At 43.7% G+C, this 14,063-nt stretch overlaps 1 pseudogene; it reads left to right on the top strand.

Annotated features, from left to right (window-relative positions):
- Positions 1–4,900: 4,900 nt before the first annotated feature.
- LOC135052249 (5S ribosomal RNA) lies at positions 4,901–5,019 on the top strand (annotated as a pseudogene).
- Positions 5,020–14,063: the final 9,044 nt, after the last annotated feature.

Below are 14,063 nucleotides of genomic sequence, written 5' to 3'. Positions count from 1 at the left end.
TGCTGTCTTACACATAAGTATGACAGGGAAGGCTTTGCCTCACCTCACCGCACGTCAATGGCGATAACCTGAAATCCACATTGATTCCAGTGTTCCCATAACACTACCCAGTGTCTACATACACTCACACTGTTTGACACCTCACTGCGCTGAAGCTCTGCTCCATGAGAACCAGTGTGTAGCTATGAGTACAGCTGTACCTGCTATCTTTCAATACACCAACACCACTGGTTAAGCAACTGGGTTGTTCATAGTGTGGGTCAGCCGCATGTGCCTATATTAAACCTGAACAAACATCATTTACAAAAGGTTATGAGCCCAGGCTTGTAAAGTTTAATTATACCACCCCCAAGCTGCTAGGACACCAAGAGCAGCACATAGTCACCAACGTAGTGCAGATTGCATAGAACAGAGTGAAGACAGCACACAGTGTTTCCAGTGCAGTGCAGCAGCACAGTAGCTGTTTAGTAAACAAAGGCAATACATACCCTCCACCTGTACCGTTTTAGCTGGTACCTTTTTTTAGGGTCTGTACCGATTTTCGGCACTCCAATCTTCCATTGAAAGTATAGGAAAAGGGGCGTGCCTTCACCCGTGGTCACGCCACCTTTTTAATTTGTACCAATTTTTATGTGTAAAATGTTGGAGGGTATGGCAATATCTGTAAGCATAAATAGAGGCACTGCACCCATAATGGATTTTATCAAGCTACAGTAAAAGGTGCAGAGATTTATACAATCTGGAAGTTTGCTATGGAAATGCTATTGAAGCATGATAGATTGTGGAAGGTTGAATAGAGCCTGGTGCAAATCCAAGTAATGTGGAGTAATATGTCTACTCTATCATATCATACATTATGACATGTGGACAGCACAACAGGCAACTAACGTCTTTTGGAGTGCAAATAGATGATGAAGAGTTGGCTATAGCAGTTTTCCAAAACTCAGCTTGACTTTTTAGTTGTGGCATTGGATGCAAACACAAGAAAAAATAACCACAGAAACAGTCAAAGCAAAGAGATTGCAGTTGAAAAAATGTGTACCCTGTGTTTCAAGTGCTGAAACTATGGAATTAAGTACATAGTGAAAGCAAAAATTGTCAAGTCTGGTGATATTAGGGGTTATTCAGGTTTTTATCAAACTAAAAATGCACACTAATGGGCAAAATTATGTTGCACTGCAGGTGGGACGGATGTAACATGTGCAGAGAGATTTATATTTGGTTGGGTTATATTGTTTCTGTGCATGATAGATACTAGCTGCTTTATTTTTACACTACAATACAGATTTCAGTTTAAACACACCCAAATCTAAATCTCTCTGCACATGTTACATCTGCTTCACCTGCAATGCAACATGGCTTTTCCCATTAGTGTGCTTTTTTAGTTTGCTAGCATACTAAAATATGTAGGGTAATCAAATCAGATGTGGATGTGGAGTCTCTTCAGAGCGATTTACTTAAACTGGAAGTTTGGGCAACAAAATGGAGTTATGCACTTTGGCACTAAGAATAAACACGCAAATTACAAATTAAATGGGGAAATGTAGGGGAAACAGAATTAGAAAAGGATGTGGGGGTGTTCATTGATAGTAGATTTAGCAGCAGTACACAATGTCAAAGTGCAGCAACAAAGGCAAATAAGGTGTTAGCATGTATTTAAAGTGGAATTGAGACAAGGGATGAGACTGTAATCCTGCCACTGTATAAATCATTGATGAGATCGCATCTTGAGTATTGTGTACAGTTCTGGGCACCACACTATAAAAGAGACATGTTAGATCTTGAAAAGGTTCAGAAGTGAGCTACCAAATTGATTAAGGGGTTGGAGACACTGGACTATGAGGAGAGGCTTCCTGGTTAGATATGTTTACACTAGAAATGAGACGACTAATGGAGATATGATTAATATTTACAAATATATAAAGGGGCAATATGCGGAGCTATCAGATGATTTGTTTATTAAGAGACCTCTACACAAAATGCGCACACATCCACTAAGGCATAAGAGAAGAAGAAAACTCGTACTCATCGCAGGAAGGGATTCTTCACTGTAAGGGAAATAAGAAAATGGAATTCACTGCCAGAGAAGGTTGTAATGGTGGACTCAGTCAATGCGTTTAAAAATGGGTTAGATAAATTTCTAACAGAAAAAGATATCCAAGGATATAGCCTTTAACCAGAATAGAATAGGGAATATCATATATTTCAAGATGAACTCGATGGACTACTGGTCTTTTTTCAACCTCATCAACTATGTTACTATGTATGTTACCCGAATAAAGCCCATTATCTATAAATAAATGCAAGTTGAAGACATCCTGCTCTGCTCCATGATAACCAGTTTATAACAGTGAGTATAGATGTACCTCCTATCTTTCAAAAAACCAACACCACTGTATATAGCAGCATTGTTACCCAACAATGGATAATTCATTGACAATCAATCTCTAGCTGATCTCTCCTCCTTTTAGAAACCTAGTGTTAAGCAATTTCTTTATCAAGGAAATTTTTAATAACAGATGTCAACTTTATGCAAATGAGTAAGACAAATTAGTGTTTCTGGCAAAGAGATTTTTAATAACAGTTAATGACTTTATGCAAATGAGTAAGAAAAGTGTTTCTGGGTGGTTTATGCAGATTAGGGCACCTGATGAATTCTGAGTACTGTGTTTAAAGGTGAGACAAGTTATTAGCCAAAAGCCGAACACTGACTCTTCATTGGCTGGCCATTTATGTTAAATAACCAATGGTAGATGATTTTGCTATTGAGAGTGGAGAACCAATGGTAGATACTGCCTCGACACAGATCCCAGCCCCCAAGTTCTGATTGGTCTATAGTCCAGTGATTAATACAGCAGTGATGCATCTGCTGTTTATGTCTTTAGCCTTTTAGACTAAACAACCTATGGTTGTCCAATAAATAGAGATACTGTAATGTTTTTCAGTTTTTCCAACAGGTGCTGGGACCGTCTGTAGGTCATATACCAGCAAGATTATCCAACAATGAATAACTCATTGACAACCCTCTCTAGCTAGTATTAGAGTTTTATAGAAACCGAGTGTTGAGCACTGGCTGTTTGGAAAATGGCACTGGTCAGTGCACAGCCCGGACCCATACACAGGGAGTTTGGTATTGTATGCACCTGGTTGGGACCTTTTTAATTAATTTTTCTGATATACTCTTTGGCATCATTTGTTGTACCTCTTTCGCAATGTTTTCCAAGTCCACTAATGCTACCAGCAGTGCCTGGAATTTATTCTGGACATAATACGTATAGAGAAAGCATCACTGCATTTGCAGTACATTCTCTCTGCACCTATTTGGGATTTTTACGTAATATAATTTTGTGTTTAAATTGTTGCATTGTGAAAAGTATAATTTTCTGCATCCATTTGCGATTTTTTTGTATTACACTCTGTTGCATTAATTGTTGCATTGCATCTACAATATCCCATGAGTCCACTGTTTCCAGCAATAGCTTGCAGGTGTGCTGGACATAACCTACTGTATATATAGAAAAACAGCATTGCATTTGCAACATATAGTCACTGTTTCCAGAAACATTGTCTGTCTAGACTGGTGTTTAGAAGAATACACTACCTGTCATGTTCACTACATGAAAGGGGAATGGCACACAAGACACTACTGTGACATTTTCTGTACCATGTGTAGATTTCTCCATGCATCACCCCAGTAGCATATTACTTTAAGATTTTTCAGCTTTGATATCCTCTCTTTACTTCTTCATTTTTCTTACAAAACCTCATACTGTATGTTCTACCTCTATGTGCTTGTCAGGAATCAGTGTTCAGTGGCATCTCACCAGCGCACTGGTGTGCAGGTCTCCGAAGGTCACGGCCCCAGTCTGCGGCTGCATGAATTCTCTGTCCGCGGGCACAGTGCCCATTGTCATTGTGTACCTCTGAAGTCCATCTAGTGTGTACCCACCATCTGTGCAGCATGTGCGCCGCCATGACACTTGCGGTCAGCTGACCTGCAAACACCCAATCCTGCACTGTATCTGCACACATGATTCAAGCATCCAATGCCTGCTGACCAGGGGGTATAAATCCAGAACATCGGCTCAGACTCATCACCTTGAACAACGTGTCACATCCAGTGTACAGCGTCTCCTGGCTCCAGTCTCCTGTTTCCAGTGATCTCCTTGCTCCAGTGTCTCCGTGGAACTACAGGCTCCAGCCATCCTGCTCTGCTACAACTCCTTCCACAGTCAGCTTCCACCTCTGCATGCAGTAAGAGACTCTCTCCAGGTGCTACTTACCATTCTCACCTGTGTGTTGTTTATCTGCGTTCAGCACTGTGCTATTCCATCTGGCACTTAAAACAACGAGCTTGCAATTTACAAACTGTCTCCTGCTTTGGCCTTGCTTGGCTTTGTGGACTTGTGCATATATACAGACTGTGTGAATCTATTGCTGTTGGTTTCCAGACCAATCTCCGGAGTTACTATTGCCTGTGTTTGCTGTTATCATCTGCATTACTATCGTCTGCATATTGGATCCTGTTCCATCAACTTCTAAGTCGAACATCGATGTTTGCCATCAGCTTCCAGGTTGGTCATCACTGTTATTAATTTCACTGGTTTACAGATCATCACCTTTTGTTATACCTCTATCAGCTTCATTGCGCAAACCATCAGTATTGTTATTGTGCTTCAGTGACTGTTCATACATCTGTGTGCTAAATAAATATCATTGCACACATGCACAGGAATCTTCTACAGCCTCCTCGTTTCCTCCACTGCCCCACCACTGACCCACTAGTGACCCCTCTGGGTACAGTTACAGACCTGACATTGCTCTCTCATCCAAATTCTTGGAAAGCAGAAGCACACTGTTCATCTCTCAGATAGTGGAATGAGCACTCTCTCATTCAGCAGTTTGCTGCTATACTCCACTGCACACGCCCAATCTCATCCAATCTTGGAAGCAAATCAGTTGGAGTCCTGGTCAGTACCAGGGTGGGAGACCCCCTGAGAATACCAGGTGCAGTAAACCCCTTATGGTGAAAAGCAGAAGTGGAAGTTCTACACCTTATTTCCAAACTTTTCTATATCCTGATTATTTTTTGTAGTTACAGACCTAGAGGAACCATATACAACTAAGCATGTTAAATCTAACAACACTGATGTCAACAATCAGCTTGTTTGGTGGATGCTATGGGGTATATTCAAATAGGGTCGGATCCATTCAGACATGCATTTGTCGGAAAGGATCCGACAAGGGCTATTCAAAGCCCATCTCAATTCGACTTTAAAAAAGTCGAATTGAGATGAAAGGGGGGAGAGCTGTGGGCAGATGGGGAGAGCCATGGGCAGACGGCGAACAGCAGCGCTGCAGGAGGATGTGACACATTGTGAGAGCATTGGAGTGACTCCGCTAATTAATCAGACACCTGTGAATAGGTTGGTAAATCACCCGACTTGATATATCACATGTACCTTTAAAAAACGTTATGAATATTTGTATATATATATTAGTTGACCAGTCTTTTAAATATATTGTTATGTTTTAAAAATAGGGAAACCACTTCATTGTGAGAGGGGGTTTGGCTGGCTCACAATGAGGGAGGGATCACAGATTTAAAAACTTGGTTTGGAAAGCAGACAAAGGTGCAGGACAGCTGTGAAACGCATTGCTTGGTGCCGCACTGCTGTGGACCATTCGTGCCGCCAGTGCTCTAGACCACAGGTTCTCAAACTCGGTCCTCAGGACCCCAAACGGTGCATGTTTTGCAGGTCTCCTCACAGAATCACAAGTGACATAATTAGCTCCACCTGTGGACCTTTTAAAATGTGTCAGTGAGTAATTAATACACCTGTGCACTTGCTGGGTTACCTGCAAAACATGCACCGTGTGGGGTCCTGAGGACCGAGTTTGAGAACCACTGCTCTAGACGATTCATTGGAAACCAGACAGAGAGACGTGTGAGATAGCTAACCGCTGCAGAGGGTTACAAAAAATCCATCTCTCTGCTAGGGACCCATTTGACGCTAGAGCACTGTTTAACATATTTGCTGGCATTTTATTGTGTTTGATGTCCTGGAATATTATTGTTTGAATCCAGGTCTTTTTAAAGTAATAAAAGCTTTTTCTCGAATCCATCTGTGTGGAGAATTCCATCCCTGGATAGAGTGAAAGAAACCTTTATGGACACTCGAGGCAGAAAACTAATGTAAGTTGATTTTCATCTGGAGTTCATTCTCGTTTTGGTGATTATAATAAAAAAGTAAAAGAAACCGTTATGTGCACGCTGGACTGAACTGATATGTAAGTTCATGACCACTAGTTCTCTTTTGTTCATGCTGATTGGTGTGTGAAACTGATTGAATACACCTGGACGCGCAAGAGGCTTGTATCATTTTGAATCCAGAATCAGTGATATTTGTTCTTCAGTGACAGATCATAGAATTTGGGGAAACTGGTAACATTTGTTTTTTTTCTTGCTGGTTTCCTATGCTAGAACAAAATCCATTTCATGCTATATGGACTGATAAAGCTGATTAACTTACAGGACAGAAAAAGCAATACCTTTAACTTATATTGTGCAGGCCGCTGCAACCGCTAAGTGTGTGTGTGTAACCCCTAACAGATGCGTATACGTTGCGTAAGCACGCCGTCACGCTGTAAGCACGGAGTAGCTACACGTGAGGCGGAATAAACTTTATAACCCCTAGCAGGAAAGGAACACGACACCAATTGTATTTAAATATGTTGGGGTCCGACCCACCAACAGTTATTTACTAACAGGGGGTTACAATAATAATACAATCACAATAAGATATACAGGCTACAATCAATGATACATACATTTGTTTCGCCAGCGCCACCCAGTCCCGGTCCTCGGTCAATCATGATAGATGACTTTCAGAGAATGTCTTGCAGGCCAGGCAGCTTGGCTTTTTATACATTTGTTCAGTTCATGATACAATAGACATTGTATGCTCTTCTTCCATTGGTTCGGGGGTGGGACATATCCTGTGCACTGGGGATCATTGGTCAGCTCAAGCGGTGGGCGATAGCTAAGTCTTGAGATGTGATTTCTGTTGTTTGCATCTGAGTTCCCGCCCCATGACCAGTTAAACCCATCACATTAATTATACATAAATCTGGTATTATTAATAACTTATTGTTGCAATATGTGACAATATTCTCATACCCACCAGATTACTGCTTATGTGACCCTGAACAATATGATCCCACACATGATATGATTATACATTTCCATCCTCAAGATATACATATGTACATATATATATATATATATATATATATATATATACATAAACATACATACACACATATATATATATACATACATACATACATACATACACACACACATATTCCTGCTATTACAATTTGTTAGGAAATATATATATATTATATATATTAGAGATGAGCGGGTTCGGTTTCTCTGAATCCGAACCCGCCCGAACTTCATGTTTTTTTACACGGGTCCGAGCGACTCGGATCTTCCCGCCTTGCTCGGTTAACCCGAGCGCGCCCGAACGTCATCATCACGCTGTCGGATTCTCGCGAGGCTCGGATTCTATCGCGAGACTCGGATTCTATATAAGGAGCCGCGCGTCGCGGCCATTTTCACACGTGCATTGAGATTGATAGGGAGAGGACGTGGCTGGCGTCCTCTCCGTTTAGAAATTAAAATAGATAGGAGAGTGAGAGTGAGACACTTCATTTACTTACTGGAGCTTAGGAGGAGTTATACTAGTGACTGATGACCAGTGACCTGACCACCAGTGCAGTTTTATAATTTATTATTATTTAATAATCCGTTCTGTTCTTATTCTCTGCCTGAAAAAAACGATACACAGTGACTCAGTCACACTCACATACCATATCTGTGCTCAGCCCAGTGTGCTGCATCATCTATGTATAATATCTGACTGTGCTCACACAGCTTAATTGTGGGGGAGACTGGGGAGCAGTTATAGGTTATAGCAGGAGCCAGGAGTACATATTAAACAGTGCACACTTTTGCTGCCAGAGTGCCACTGCCAGTGTGACTGACCACTGACCACTGTGACCAGTGACCTGACCACACTGACCACCAGTATAGTATATTGTGATTGAATGTCTGCCTGAAAAAGTACACTCGTCATGTGACTTGTGTGGTGTTTTTTTATTCTATAAAAATTAAAAAACTCATTCTGCTGACAGACAGTGTCCACTCCAGCAGGTCCGTCATTATATAATATATACCTGTCCGGCTGCAGTAGTGATATATATATATTTTTTATATCATTATTTATCATCCAGTCTACTAGCAGCAGACACAGTACGGTAGTTCACGGCTGTAGCTACCTCTGTGTCGGCACTCGGCAGTCCATCCATAATTGTATACCACCTACCCGTGGTTTTTTTTTTCTTTCTTCTTTATACATACTACATCTCATTATCATCCAGTCTATATTAGCAGCAGACACAGTACAGTACGGTAGTCCACGGCTGTAGCTACCTCTGTGTCGGCACTCGGCAGTCCATCCATAATTGTATACCACCTACCCGTGTTTTTCTTTTTCTTTCTTCTTTATACATACTACATCTCATTATCAACCAGTCTATATTAGCAGCAGACACAGTACGGTAGTTCACGGCTGTAGCTACCTCTGTGTCGGCACTCGGCAGTCCATCCATAATTGTATACCACCTACCCGTGGTTTTTTTTTTCTTTCTTCTTTATACATACTACATCTCATTATCATCCAGTCTATATTAGCAGCAGACACAGTACAGTACGGTAGTCCACGGCTGTAGCTACCTCTGTGTCGGCACTCGGCACTCGGCAGTCCATCCATAATTGTATACCACCTACCCGTGGTTTTTTTTTCTTTCTTCTTTATACATACTACATCTCATTATCAACCAGTCTATATTAGCAGCAGACACAGTACAGTACGGTAGTCCACGGCTGTAGCTACCTCTGTGTCGGCACTCGGCAGTCCATCCATAATTGTATACCACCTACCCGTGGTTTTTTTTTTTCTTTCTTCTTTATACATACTACATCTCATTATCATCCAGTCTATATTAGCAGCAGACACAGTACAGTACGGTAGTCCACGGCTGTAGCTACCTCTGTGTCGGCACTCGGCACTCGGCAGTCCATCCATAATTGTATACCACCTACCCGTGGTTTTTTTTTCTTTCTTCTTTACACATACTACATCTCATTATCAACCAGTCTATATTAGCAGCAGACACAGTACAGTACGGTAGTCCACGGCTGTAGCTACCTCTGTGTCGGCACTCGGCAGTCCATCCATAATTGTATACCACCTACCCGTGGTTTTTTTTTTCTTTCTTCTTTATACATACTACATCTCATTATCATCCAGTCTATATTAGCAGCAGACACAGTACAGTACGGTAGTCCACGGCTGTAGCTACCTCTGTGTCGGCACTCGGCAGTCCATCCATAATTGTATACCACCTACCCGTGGTTTTTTTTCTTTCTTCTTTATACATACTACATCTCATTATCAACCAGTCTATATTAGCAGCAGACACAGTACAGTACGGTAGTCCACGGCTGTAGCTACCTCTGTGTCGGCACTCGGCAGTCCATCCATAATTGTATACCACCTACCCGTGGTTTTTTTTTTCTTTCTTCTTTATACATACTACATCTCATTATCATCCAGTCTATATTAGCAGCAGACACAGTACAGTACGGTAGTCCACGGCTGTAGCTACCTCTGTGTCGGCACTCGGCACTCGGCAGTCCATCCATAATTGTATACCACCTACCCGTGGTTTTTTTTTCTTTCTTCTTTATACATACTACATCTCATTATCAACCAGTCTATATTAGCAGCAGACACAGTACAGTACGGTAGTCCACGGCTGTAGCTACCTCTGTGTCGGCACTCGGCAGTCCATCCATAATTGTATACCACCTACCCGTGGTTTTTTTTTTCTTTCTTCTTTATACATACTACATCTCATTATCATCCAGTCTATATTAGCAGCAGACACAGTACAGTACGGTAGTCCACGGCTGTAGCTACCTCTGTGTCGGCACTCGGCAGTCCATCCATAATTGTATACCACCTACCCGTGGTTTTTTTTTCTTTCTTCTTTATACATACTACATCTCATTATCAACCAGTCTATATTAGCAGCAGACACAGTACGGTAGTTCACGGCTGTAGCTACCTCTGTGTCGGCACTCGGCAGTCCATCCATAATTGTATACCACCTACCCGTGGTTTTTTTTTCTTTCTTCTTTATACATACATACTACATCTCATTATCATCCAGTCTATATTAGCAGCAGACACAGTACAGTACGGTAGTCCACGGCTGTAGCTACCTCTGTGTCGGCACTCGGCAGTCCATCCATAAGTATACTAGTATCCATCCATCTCCATTGTTTACCTGAGGTGCCTTTTAGTTGTGCCTATTAAAATATGGAGAACAAAAATGTTGAGGTTCCAAAATTAGGGAAAGATCAAGATCCACTTCCACCTCGTGCTGAAGCTGCTGCCACTAGTCATGGCCGAGACGATGAAATGCCAGCAACGTCGTCTGCCAAGGCCGATGCCCAATGTCATAGTACAGAGCATGTCAAATCCAAAACACCAAATATCAGTAAAAAAAGGACTCCAAAACCTAAAATAAAATTGTCGGAGGAGAAGCGTAAACTTGCCAATATGCCATTTACCACACGGAGTGGCAAGGAACGGCTGAGGCCCTGGCCTATGTTCATGGCTAGTGGTTCAGCTTCACATGAGGATGGAAGCACTCAGCCTCTCGCTAGAAAACTGAAAAGACTCAAGCTGGCAAAAGCACCGCAAAGAACTGTGCGTTCTTCGAAATCCCAAATCCACAAGGAGAGTCCAATTGTGTCGGTTGCGATGCCTGACCTTCCCAACACTGGACGTGAAGAGCATGCGCCTTCCACCATTTGCACGCCCCCTGCAAGTGCTGGAAGGAGCACCCGCAGTCCAGTTCCTGATAGTCAGATTGAAGATGTCAGTGTTGAAGTACACCAGGATGAGGAGGATATGGGTGTTGCTGGCGCTGGGGAGGAAATTGACCAGGAGGATTCTGATGGTGAGGTGGTTTGTTTAAGTCAGGCACCCGGGGAGACACCTGTTGTCCGTGGGAGGAATATGGCCGTTGACATGCCTGGTGAAAATACCAAAAAAATCAGCTCTTCAGTGTGGAGGTATTTCAACAGAAAAGCGGACAACAGGTGTCAAGCCGTGTGTTGCCTTTGTCAAGCTGTAATAAGTAGGGGTAAGGACGTTAACCACCTCGGAACATCCTCCCTTATACGTCACCTGCAGCGCATTCATAATAAGTCAGTGACAAGTTCAAAAACTTTGGGCGACAGCGGAAGCAGTCCACTGACCAGTAAATCCCTTCCTCTTGTAACCAAGCTCACGCAAACCACCCCACCAACTCCCTCAGTGTCAATTTCCTCCTTCCCCAGGAATGCCAATAGTCCTGCAGGCCATGTCACTGGCAATTCTGACGAGTCCTCTCCTGCCTGGGATTCCTCCGATGCATCCTTGCGTGTAACGCCTACTGCTGCTGGCGCTGCTGTTGTTGCTGCTGGGAGTCGATGGTCATCCCAGAGGGGAAGTCGTAAGCCCACTTGTACTACTTCCAGTAAGCAATTGACTGTCCAACAGTCCTTTGCGAGGAAGATGAAATATCGCAGCAGTCATCCTGCTGCAAAGCGGATAACTGAGGCCTTGACAACTATGTTGGTGTTAGACGTGCGTCCGGTATCCGCCGTTAGTTCACAGGGAACTAGACAATTTATTGAGGCAGTGTGCCCCCGTTACCAAATACCATCTAGGTTCCACTTCTCTAGGCAGGCGATACCGAGAATGTACACAGACGTCAGAAAAAGACTCACCAGTGTCCTAAAAAATGCAGTTGTACCCAATGTCCACTTAACCACGGACATGTGGACAAGTGGAGCAGGGCAGGGTCAGGACTATATGACTGTGACAGCCCACTGGGTAGATGTATGGACTCCCGCCGCAAGAACAGCAGCGGCGGCACCAGTAGCAGCATCTCGCAAACGCCAACTCTTTCCTAGGCAGGCTACGCTTTGTATCACCGCTTTCCAGAATACGCACACAGCTGAAAACCTCTTACGGCAACTGAGGAAGATCATCGCGGAATGGCTTACCCCAATTGGACTCTCCTGTGGATTTGTGGCATCGGACAACGCCAGCAATATTGTGTGTGCATTAAATATGGGCAAATTCCAGCACGTCCCATGTTTTGCACATACCTTGAATTTGGTGGTGCAGAATTTTTTAAAAAACGACAGGGGCGTGCAAGAGATGCTGTCGGTGGCCAGAAGAATTGCGGGACACTTTCGGCGTACAGGCACCACGTACAGAAGACTGGAGCACCACCAAAAACTACTGAACCTGCCCTGCCATCATCTGAAGCAAGAAGTGGTAACGAGGTGGAATTCAACCCTCTATATGCTTCAGAGGTTGGAGGAGCAGCAAAAGGCCATTCAAGCCTATACAATTGAGCACGATATAGGAGGTGGAATGCACCTGTCTCAAGTGCAGTGGAGAATGATTTCAACGTTGTGCAAGGTTCTGATGCCCTTTGAACTTGCCACACGTGAAGTCAGTTCAGACACTGCCAGCCTGAGTCAGGTCATTCCCCTCATCAGGCTTTTGCAGAAGAAGCTGGAGACATTGAAGGAGGAGCTAACACGGAGCGATTCCGCTAGGCATGTGGGACTTGTGGATGGAGCCCTTAATTCGCTTAACAAGGATTCACGGGTGGTCAATCTGTTGAAATCAGAGCACTACATTTTGGCCACCGTGCTCGATCCTAGATTTAAAGCCTACGTTGGATCTCTCTTTCCGGCAGACACAAGTCTGCTGGGGTTGAAAGACCTGCTGGTGAGAAAATTGTCAAGTCAAGCGGAACGCGACCTGTCAACATCTCCTCCTTCACATTCTCCCGCAACTGGGGGTGCGAGGAAAAGGCTCAGAATTCCGAGCCCACCCGCTGGCGGTGATGCAGGGCAGTCTGGAGCGACTGCTGATGCTGACATCTGGTCCGGACTGAAGGACCTGACAACGATTACGGACATGTCGTCTACTGTCACTGCATATGATTCTCTCACCATTGAAAGAATGGTGGAGGATTATATGAGTGACCGCATCCAAGTAGGCACGTCACACAGTCCGTACTTATACTGGCAGGAAAAAGAGGCAATTTGGAGGCCCTTGCACAAACTGGCTTTATTCTACCTAAGTTGCCCTCCCACAAGTGTGTACTCCGAAAGAGTGTTTAGTGCCGCCGCTCACCTTGTCAGCAATCGGCGTACGAGGTTACATCCAGAAAATGTGGAGAAGATGATGTTCATTAAAATGAATTATAATCAATTCCTCCGTGGAGACATTGACCAGCAGCAATTGCCTCCACAAAGTACACAGGGAGCTGAGATGGTGGATTCCAGTGGGGACGAATTGATAATCTGTGAGGAGGGGGATGTACACGGTGATATATTGGAGGATGATGATGAGGTGGACATCTTGCCTCTGTAGAGCCAGTTTGTGCAAGGAGAGATTAATTGCTACTTTTTTGGTGGGGGTCCAAACCAACCCGTCATTTCAGTCACAGTCGTGTGGCAGACCCTGTCACTGAAATGATGGGTTGGTTAAAGTGTGCATGTCCTGTTTATACAACATAAGGGTGGGTGGGAGGGCCCAAGGACAATTCCATCTTGCACCTCTTTTTTCTTTAATTTTTCTTTGCGTCATGTGCTGTTTGGGGAGGGTTTTTTGGAAGGGACATCCTGCGTGACACTGCAGTGCCACTCCTAGATGGGCCCGGTGTTTGTGTCGGCCACTAGGGTCGCTTATCTTACTCACACAGCTACCTCATTGCGCCTCTTTTTTTCTTTGCGTCATGTGCTGTTTGGGGAGGGTTTTTTGGAAGGGACATCCTGCGTGACACTGCAGTGACACTCCTAGATGGGCCCGGTGTTTGTGTCGGCCACTAGGGTCGCTTATCTTACTCACACA

This window comes from Pseudophryne corroboree, chromosome 2, assembly GCF_028390025.1.
Source record: "Pseudophryne corroboree isolate aPseCor3 chromosome 2, aPseCor3.hap2, whole genome shotgun sequence".
Lineage (NCBI taxonomy): Eukaryota > Metazoa > Chordata > Amphibia > Anura > Myobatrachidae > Pseudophryne > Pseudophryne corroboree.
The sequence above is the reverse complement of the archived record's forward strand: the minus strand, read 5'-3'. Positions and strand labels throughout refer to the sequence as shown.